Here is a 9,838-nt window from a genome sequence, read left to right as displayed (position 1 = left end):
TTGTTTAAAATAGAAAAAGATGTCATTATAAAAAAGACAATTTTCACTATACACGGTACGAACAATGCATAAGAATCTGTCGCTGTGCGTGAACTTGACAAGTGTTTTAATCGCCGATCGATTAACTCGCGTACCGATCACGACCTTGTTACATACGCGTGCGTTAACTATAGCGAGTCGAATAATGTGAAATATCTATCTTATCGCCAAATAAATGGCCAGGCTTTCTCTAATCGTGAAATCGCCAGCAAAAGGTACAGATGTTTTTTCTCTTATCTTGCGATGTCCGTTAATCCTCGGATACGTGAGATGGCTCAGTAAATTTTATATAATTTTTTCATTAAGAGCTATCGGAATATTGGTCAGCGTCATGCTTTTTTATTATCACTTAACATTCATATGTCATCTATAATTAAGATTATCATTGATAAATGCCTATTAAGGATGATTTTTAATTTTCAAATATTCATTCAATTCTTCATACTTTTATTTCACGCTATTGTTACTCGTATATAGGAAACGTTGCAGGATGCTGCGCAGTGAGGTCTGCGCAGTAGGTAAGCAGGAACTTTTTGTCATGTACCACGGATAAAAAAACAATGTTAAATATAGACGCAGTGCCGTTTCTTCTCCGATGTTAGGTATAGTTACTACGTCACCCTTCATAATATTCATCGCATTTCCCATTCCCACGACAATATGGGACGTATTAAAAAACAAAAAAGGGTTACGGTACAACCCTTACCCTCGCCCTTACATCGCGCTGCTTCCTCCCGGTGTTAGACTAGGATCCGAGAACTTCCGGTCTTTCGTCTTGCTTCTTCTGGTATGGAAAGTCGAGATGAGAGAGAGAGAGAGAGAAAGAGAGAGAGGGAGAGAGAGAGACGTCAAGATGAAAAAACAGGAGAGAGTTTTCCAAGAGCAGGAGGGATAGGGAAAGCACAAAAACTGCCATCCAAATTTACCTAAGCTGATCCTAACACTGTCGTGGAGGACTTTACCGCATGCGGTATTAAGGAACACTCAGTAAACCACTCTTGTCAGAGACAGACTTAACTGAACCATTCAAATAATCGAGTAGCTTCCAGTGTTTACCGAATACTTGAAAAACAGAAAATGAACAATGTCTCGAGTGGTCCACTGGAAATAACGAACAAACTGATTCTCATGTGGACGGACCCAAAAAGTATATATTATATATATATGTTAAATATTTTTAAAAAGTCTAATTTTCGAAATCGTTACATATGCCTTATCTTAAGCATTAGTTTAATAACCGGTGATGGTTCGTAACTCGGTAAACTACGTTTAATATAATTTTATAAAAAAACACATCAAGCTCTCTTATCGTTATCCAACACTGTGAAAAAAATCGTTTTAGGAGAGCTACTTGAAATATAAAACTAAAGATAAGAAATATTCGAAACGCAACTGATGTTTAGAGTAAAAACGATTAAAACGTTCTCATGGCTCTCGATCAGTCGGATTTTCATGCTGTCTAGAAAAAAAAAAAAAGGAATTCTTTGATCTGATCGATGATGAAGAAACCCCTTCGATGAATTCTCGGAGGAAAGTGTCTGTACCTGCATGTGTCAGGTCGTCGACGGGAATTTTTGGTAATGGCGGAGGAAGCGTGAATTTTGTAAAAATGCAATGTTAAGGGTGAGGAGGAAGGAAAAAAACGGGCGTATAAGAGTAAATAGAAAGGGGAGATGATTAATCGATCGATGGACCCACTGGTAGGTCTGGACCCCCCCGTTCCTCTTGCCCCAGGAGACATTCCTGTACGTCATGTACGATTTTTGTTATTTCTCCTTTAACCGGAACCCCGTAAGATCGATCGAAGTGCGTAATAATTTTTTTGAGATTCTTTTGAAAAAGAGGGCTAAAACTCCTGTAAGTGTTTCCCCTTTACGGGAAAAGTTAAAAACGTTGAGCGTTAATCGTTTCTGCATTTTCCGGTACAGAATCCCACGCGATTCCGGAAGTCGAATTTTTAACCCTTAAAAATGTCACGGGGTGATACAGTACCCTGGAGGAGGTTAGTTTTCAAGTCCCTCGCTGTTACCCATTTTTTTTTTTAAGTCTTTTTCCCCCTCTTGACGATCCGTGTATTTTTCGAGATTACCATACTTCCCACAACCTGTGAAACATTTACCGCAGTTCGTTCAACCAGGTTCAGGAAAGTCGAGGGTGAGTTCTGTGCGTCGAGGGTGAGAGTGAGGGTTAGGAAAAAAATCTCGACATACCCCAAGAAGCTTTTTGCATCTTGTTAACACGTGTAACGAGAACGAGAGCAGTTCAACCCTCAGAAATCTAAGGGATGAGATTGTTTCCCAAAGCAGAGTGAACACCCAGTCGCCAATGAGGGTGGGACATATAAAAATTAGAAAGTAAAAACAACCCCATAACAAATTTTACTTCCCGCTCAGCGTACCCATAAGTTCACGTGCTTCACGGATAAACGTTAAGGTCTTCATGGCGGCGCCCAGATACGACTTTCTCAAATCGATTCGGTGCTATTTCAAAGTGGCCAGACGTCCTGCAGAGTCTAATTTGAATGATGGTACCACTGATCAAATACCTTTCGAAAGCAGGATAGCCTGCAAGATAAAAGGAAAAACTTAAAAACACTCTGACGATACTACACGTTCAATTCCGCGAACCCAGTGCCATCGTCTCGGTCGGTAAGATTCGTAAGGGTTCGGTGGCCAGGAGATCGCGGGTATTCAGAAATCTAAAATTATAAATCCGATAAGAACGTCCCGGGCCATGTGCCAGGGGCCGGGGCTAAGAAGTAAGGCTCGTTTTAACGCAGGACGAAGTCTGCTGTTTCTCAAGCGTTTATCTGCAGAGAACAACATATAGATATATTGGAGAAGCACGAGAAAGATGGAAGCAAGAGGGAAGCCAACGGGGAGAGAAAATACAAAAAAAAAAGAAGTATAATATCAAGCGGAAGGAGATTCGTAGTAAAGGGTACTCGAGAAGTAAATGAACATCTTGAGAGTGCTTGATGCTATTTTTTTTGGTTTTTCAAAAAAGACTGCCACATGCAAATTAAATAAAAGAAAAAAAGGAAGCGGTAAGAGTGGTAGGATTGAGATGATACTCACCCCCTGGCCCAGCCAAGTATAAAAGGAAGAAGGGCTGGTGCATTGAACCCCGTAAAACGAAGTGATAATAAATTCAAAACGGTTCGTGGGAGCCGCTAGACCAGAAGGATATCTAGCCATCCCTTACTGGGGTTCCTTTCTCCCCCTTGTGAACATCCCCTTTCCTTGCGACAGATAACACGCGGACGAACCTGCGACTGTTTTTTTGTTTTTTCTTTTTTACTTCACTTTTTTCATCTTACAAAATCTTCAAAAATCCACGAGACTCACGTTTTATAACAAACACATGTCGCGCGAGCGACTCGTGGAAAAATAAGGGGATGCTACCCGTAAGCAGCCCTTAGGAACCTCAGGTTATTCGTCTTTCGGAAGTACGATAAGGTGGTTGGAACGAGGGGGTAGTATCCTTAAGAATTTTAAAATGCTGTGTCACTGCATCCCTTATTTTTTTTTTCTTTTACGTCCCTCGCCTTACTTTCTCCGATGGCAATGCCCACCTACGTGCATAGAATACACACGTATCTACGTACATGCATTGCACGAGCAGAGCCACACGCAACAGTTACTCCAAGGCGAGTCCTGGTGTACAGCTGTTGCGCGTAGTACAGCTGACAGAAAAGGGGTTAAGGACCCCATGGCGAAGAAGTGGAAGGAAGGAAGGGCCTGTAAGGGCTGCGACGTGTTGGAGGGGAGGGTCTTGTGAAGAGCATTGAGCAAAGCCAAAGTAAAGGAAGGGGACGTCGGGCCAAGCATAAGGGTACCACCACCTAAGGGATCTCAATGGATCGGGACGTTCGCAATTTTTGGATTTCCGTGTCTTTAGTAACCTGAGAATCGAAAACAGAGGGCAGGTAGAAGGAATGAATCGAATGGTACGCGGTTATGAGCGTAGCCACGCGGGGTAACCCCTTCGAAGTCCTGAAAGTGTTCAAAGGATTCTTCGAAAGGTCCCTTTGAGAAAAAAAAAGGAAGAAAAAAAATGAGAAGAAAAAGAAAAAAAATTGTTGTGCAAGATGACATCTCGCGGAGGGGTTAACATGGGCACTTCTTTCTCTTCGTGCTATAGTACTGCGTGGTATAGTATCGTATCGTATATGTGTATATATATATTATGTTATTTTTTTTTCTTCGTTTTCCCAGTTTCTATAGGGTTTCACAGACGCTACCTGGGTTCCAGCTGTGTTTTCTTAAGAGATTTTGGATTCCAGATTTTCGTCTTATTCCGTCGCGCCACGGAGACGCGGAGATCGAGTTTGACGCTAGATCCTGATACTGTCCGGCTTCGAAAGGATCTGCCAGGATGACGGTGTCGGTTTCGGGGGCCATTGTGTCTCCCTTTCGTAGAAGCGTCCCGCCGACTTCTAATCCCTTTTACTCCCTTGTAGAATATCGCCGTCGCTACTACCACCACCTTCGCCACCTTCATATGGATCAAAATCATTTTGATCTCTACGACCAGTACGACGAGCCGCGTCGCGTCTAGCATCGGGACGCTCCTCTCTAATTTTCCGTAGCGTCTCGCTCGTCCTGGCGTTTCCTTGCTGGAAGATTTAATTTAAGCCTTTATTATTTGTGAAAAAAAGGGGTGAATACGACGAGGCATAAAAAAGGGACTGTCAAGGATTCGTGGTGGCGGTGGAAGGGGTGGGGAGCAAAAAATATATTTAAAAAAAACAGCAGCAGCCGTTTCCCAGGACTCAGGTATAAAATTTTGGCTGCTGTATATATATGTATGATCGAATCCAGGATCTTGTCTCTATTTGAATAAGATTCACCCTGTTTATCATTTACTTTGATTCAACCCTTATGTATAGCCAGCGTGCAACTAAATCTCGCTATCCGTATACGTACTGTATATGTATTTTGTGTACGTTAATAAATAAGCGTAGATGCTGTATAAATACTTTCCCAAGGGGTGACGATCCTACCGACTATACCTTTTTATTCAGCAAATTAAAATTTTCGTACGGAGCGTGCTTGTGGAGAATTTTATTTTCACCTGGACTACCCCTTGCGCAGCTTTCCCAACTCTTTTTGATTCGGGAACCGAACACCCTCCCTGGACCCTGCTTCTGGATGGGAATATGATTTACGGAAATGCAAATGACTTTAGACGTATCCCTTTCGTCATCAATTTCGTCATCCGTAAGTACAATGCTTATATTCAGTCTATGACCTCGATAGCATTACTAAATTCAAGTAAGGTAAGAATCCCACAGAATCCTTGCAGAGAATCAGGATGCTTTTCACGCAGTGGTGAATTTGAAGAATTTAAGAAAAAAAAAAGTACAGAAACTTCGTAGAAAGTTAAATGATGGAGGATTCAGCTGGCAAAGGAAAAAAAAATGGACGATTAACGTAAAATTCGAAAAAGTCAATTCTCTAATGGACAACTTTTTTTTTCTTGAAAATAGGTAAGAAATGTATTATTTGGGATGGTTACGAGAGGGTGAACTTGTCCCCCCTAGCACTTCATCCCTTAAAAAAACAGAGAATCGCGCTTCTCACAAGACGCGCGAGACCCCCTGCGCCGGAATGACAAATGGATTGGTCCGATCACGCAGAGAGCACAGAGCGATACTCGAATTTCGAATGCGTTCCTCTTTTATTTTTCGCTCTTTTTCTTTCTTTCTTGTTTCCCCGCGCTGTCGGGACTCTTGATCGATGGAGAACTCGATCATGTGTAGAAAATTTGGGATACGACTTCTCCCTCTTTCTCGCCTTTCTTTATTTTTTAAACCCCGCGAATTCCTTAATTCGAATTTTCACGGGACGCTTGTCCCGCACACCCGTTACAACACTTACGGCCACCATTTTATCCAATCCCAGTAACGTAGTACGGTTACTGTGGCTAACGATGAAAATTTCACCCTTTTCTCCATATGATTTCATCGCTCGAGCGCACAGCCACTACTATTTATTTTCGCCCTGTCAAAACGAGTGAGCGATGATGTCGCGATGCTAATTTCACATGTGGGAACCGATACGCGTCGATCGGTAACGGATAAAAACGTGTCCCAGTCCGATGACGATCTCCACGACCGAACACAAGGGACAGCTTTACTTAATAATATTTAAAAATCCTTAAATGGAATCTGGTCCAAGACCTTCTGAAACATATATCAGTCATACATCCCGGACGTGTGTGTATTTTAAAATGCATAAATAGAAAGAGAATTTTTTATTTCTATTCTAACCTCAAAGAATAGACATACATATGCATCCTTGGTTGGAGCTAATGGCTTAGCAGTCTGGATGAGAATTTCTGGTAATTGCGAACACAGAATTTTATGCACCCGTACACGTAAGCCGCACCCGATTCAATTTTCAACGCACTGTCAGCCATCCGTAAATACGACGGGCGATGATTTACTGGTAAAGACAAGACGGATCCACTTGTTTTTCCAGGTATTATATGAAAATCATAAGACTAATTGGCGGTGGTCTGGAAGACCGTGACGATAAAGCGCCAGGGGCGACACTAGCGGCGATGCTTGCAGTTACAACAACGCGTAAGGCAACGCATCTGGTAAAAATCAGTGTTCCGTGATGGCGTGGACAGCTCGCGGCACGTTTAATGATGTAAAACGGTACAGCGGTTCGTTGTGTACCTCTCGAAAATCAAATATTGATTTTTGGGCCTATACACGCGCTGGGCACTGCGTCACGCGATGCGCGCCTGCTTTTATTAAGTGATTACTCTCATTAGCCTGCACGCGATGCGCTTTGTAATGCCTTTGCGAGCCGATGAAGCACAAAATGGCGTTATGGCCATCTTTACCCCAGGGATACGTGTTACTTTCTTCGAATCCTAATAGCCATTTAAAGAACCGATCGACCTTCAATCCTCGCGATTCTTATTTTTCATTCATTTTCCATTCGGACGATTTGAATCTTGGCATTTGTGCGGGGCATTCTACTCAAATTGACTGGGTTGGTATACCTGTAGATCAGTCGTTCTTGATCCATTTGTATATGTACGTATTAATGTATATCTATGAAACGCAGTGTATGGATCGTGTGTATATTACATGGAGAGGGAGATCAGAGTCGATCAAGATTCATAAATTAATTACTTTTAGCCGATTCGATATGCTGGCTAATTTAAATTCTTTTGGAAGCCTTCGGAATTGTTGTAGGGATTCTTCAAGACCGTCGACGATCCACGATCCAAGTGGACTGATGGCAGAAACACGCGGGAAGGCAGACGCCACCTTAAGTATTTCTGATCGAATTCCAAATGGCTGGTTCGTCGTCCGGCCGGCCGGCCGCAATAAGAATTCGAACCCCCGTTGCCCTTCTATGAGCAAAACGATCGGTACAAGGCAAAATAAGCATCAGGGAAACGCAAAGCCACGATCGAATTGGTATGTGATAAAAACTAAACTATTCTGACGTCCAATTGCACGTGGATGCTAATTGATAGTAATTAAGTAATTGGAACATTGAATTATGACATATTACGTACGGTCTTAATATCCACGATATTTTCCTTATACAAAATATATACAATTCTACTTTACTTATTCTCTGAATAGACTCGTCAAGTTGTTGTATATATAATAAATAAACTGATGGAGTGTAGATATCAAATTGTGACTATGATCTACGCCAATGAACGTCGACTCGTTTGTTTGGTCTACATAATCTTGATCGCTTGCAGTGACATCTGTGTTTCGTAACGTAACATATACGGTCGGTATGGCCTTACCATAGAAATTTTAGAAAAAAACAGATTTCACTAGAGAAAATTTATTTCATATTGACGATCACCATCTTTATTTCTTTTTGTATGAACGTGAAGGAAAATATGTAAAAAAGTGATATTTCTTTTAATAAAAAATATTTGTTATCTCCTGTCGATAATAGTTTACCGAGCGTGTGCTAGATGTCACTGCTGCTGCTATGGTGAAATCCCAGTATCAAATAAAATCAACGTAGTGTAGCAGAACTCAGATACACCAACGTAGAAGAGTTGACAACACTAGTAACGTAATCCCCAAGCCAATCTCTAAAATCCTGAAAACATTTTCCGTGCAGGATACACCAAGCGGACAAAAACGGGATTAAAATCCGCCGAGTTTCGCATCGATCCGTGCCAAATGAGGTTCTCGAAAAATGCTCGAATCTAGATAAGCGTGTAACTATCGTAATAGGTCAAATGAGCAGAGCAGAAATAAAAAGAAACGACTATTTCCAGCAATGTAAAATTCTTCGTCAACCGTTAATACGAAAAGTTTCCAGTTTTTCGGTAATCCTCCATAATTAACCGTGCCTCAGGTTGGATTTTATCAGTGAGTAGGTATAGAGTTGGCCCGTCAAACTTGGTTACACAAGAAACTCAAGAGTTCTCAAGAACTTGACAGTAGCAGCCAGGGGACAGAATGTCGACGATGGAAAGGAAGTAAATGGCAGGTGGCTGAAGAAGGGATTTTGCAAGACGAATTAGATGCCAGTCACGGAACACTGGATTGAGAAAAGTTTCGCAAGACTGTAAACCTCACAAAATTTTCATTGGTTAAGGAGATACAAGAGGTTAAGAAGGTACAAGAAAGAGCAAGTATGTAGAAGAACTATGAAACCCGGAGTTAGGAGTATGGAAGAAAGAAGAAAGTACAGGGTCGCCAAGGGAGTTTCAACAAGTTCGCTAAGAGAGCGCCGGGCACTCTCTAGTCTCTCTCTCTCTCTCTCTCTCTCTCTCTCTCTCTCTCCCTCTCTCTCTCCCTCTCTCTCTCCCTCTCTGTGGTTTTGCGTAGGACCGTGAGTATAGAGTGGATAGAAAGTAGGGGTGCCCTGTTGCCAACGGAGGATGCCTTATGAATGGACTTTCATTCAAACTTTACCCGTTCCACGATGCGTACTTGAGATCCGCGAATGAGAAGGACTTTCAAGGTTTTCGGGTAGCCCGCACGCTCCGCTTTATTTCGAATCGATTGCCGAAACAGCTATTCTCTCTCCCTTTCTCTCTCTCTTACTCTCTTCTTCCATCACGCTCTGTGGTCATCTCTCTCAGCCTCACCTCGATCCAATTTATTGTATCTTTCGCGCTCTCTCTCTCTCTCACTCTCTCTCCCTCTATTCCCGCATCTCTCTTACTCATGCTTCCGCATTATTCTCTCTCTCTCCTTTCCTCTCCCCTCTCCCCATGGACGGTCTACATATGTCGTCAGTGTAATTCGGACACTTACTCTTCCGCATTCGAGGATGTTCGGGCTAATTTAGCCTCCATCGGTGATTCAAAATTGTTCGATTTACAGAGTAGCGAGAGTGCGAGCACGTAAATCGTACGAAAGATAAATGTGAAGGACATCGCGGGCTGACAGAAAAGACAATGTGACCAACGAAACGACGATGAAATCGAAGTGCAAGAAACAAATTGATTTTTACGTTAAAAGTCGACTCAAGCCAGAACTCCCCGATCCTACGTGTCTCGTAAATCACGATTCGACCGCATTGCAGAAGTGGCGGCAGGCACTCGTAGGAAACGAAATGCTGGCCCTCTCAGCGCGATTCGCGACGTAAGATCGTCCAAAGATGGTAAGCAGGGCACGGAAAACGCGGTGCGCGGTATCCCGGGCAGGAGCTGAAACTTCCTTTTCTTGGGGGTGAGCGATCGATCCCCCGAAATTCCCGCGAAGAGTGAACGTGCAATAGTGTCGGGAGCGTGTGTGTGCGTGTGCATGCATATATGTGCGTGGGAAGGGGTCAGGAGGGTAGGGGGA

General features: G+C 42.7%; 1 protein-coding gene across 1 annotated transcript in view; it reads left to right on the top strand.

Annotated features, from left to right (window-relative positions):
* Nucleotides 1-8,355: 8,355 nt before the first annotated feature.
* LOC107267963 (ly6/PLAUR domain-containing protein 6B) overlaps nucleotides 8,356-9,838 on the top strand; it is a 12,780-nt gene continuing 11,297 nt past the window's right edge. The window contains exon 1 of the mRNA XM_015740194.2: nucleotides 8,356-8,676. The gene's annotated coding sequence lies outside the window, so the exon portion shown is untranslated. The remainder of the gene's footprint in view (nucleotides 8,677-9,838) is intronic.

This window comes from Cephus cinctus, unplaced genomic scaffold (assembly GCF_000341935.2).
Source record: "Cephus cinctus unplaced genomic scaffold, Ccin1 Ccin1_scaffold0462, whole genome shotgun sequence".
Taxonomy (NCBI): Eukaryota; Metazoa; Arthropoda; class Insecta; order Hymenoptera; family Cephidae; genus Cephus; species Cephus cinctus.
The sequence above is the reverse complement of the archived record's forward strand: the minus strand, read 5'-3'. Positions and strand labels throughout refer to the sequence as shown.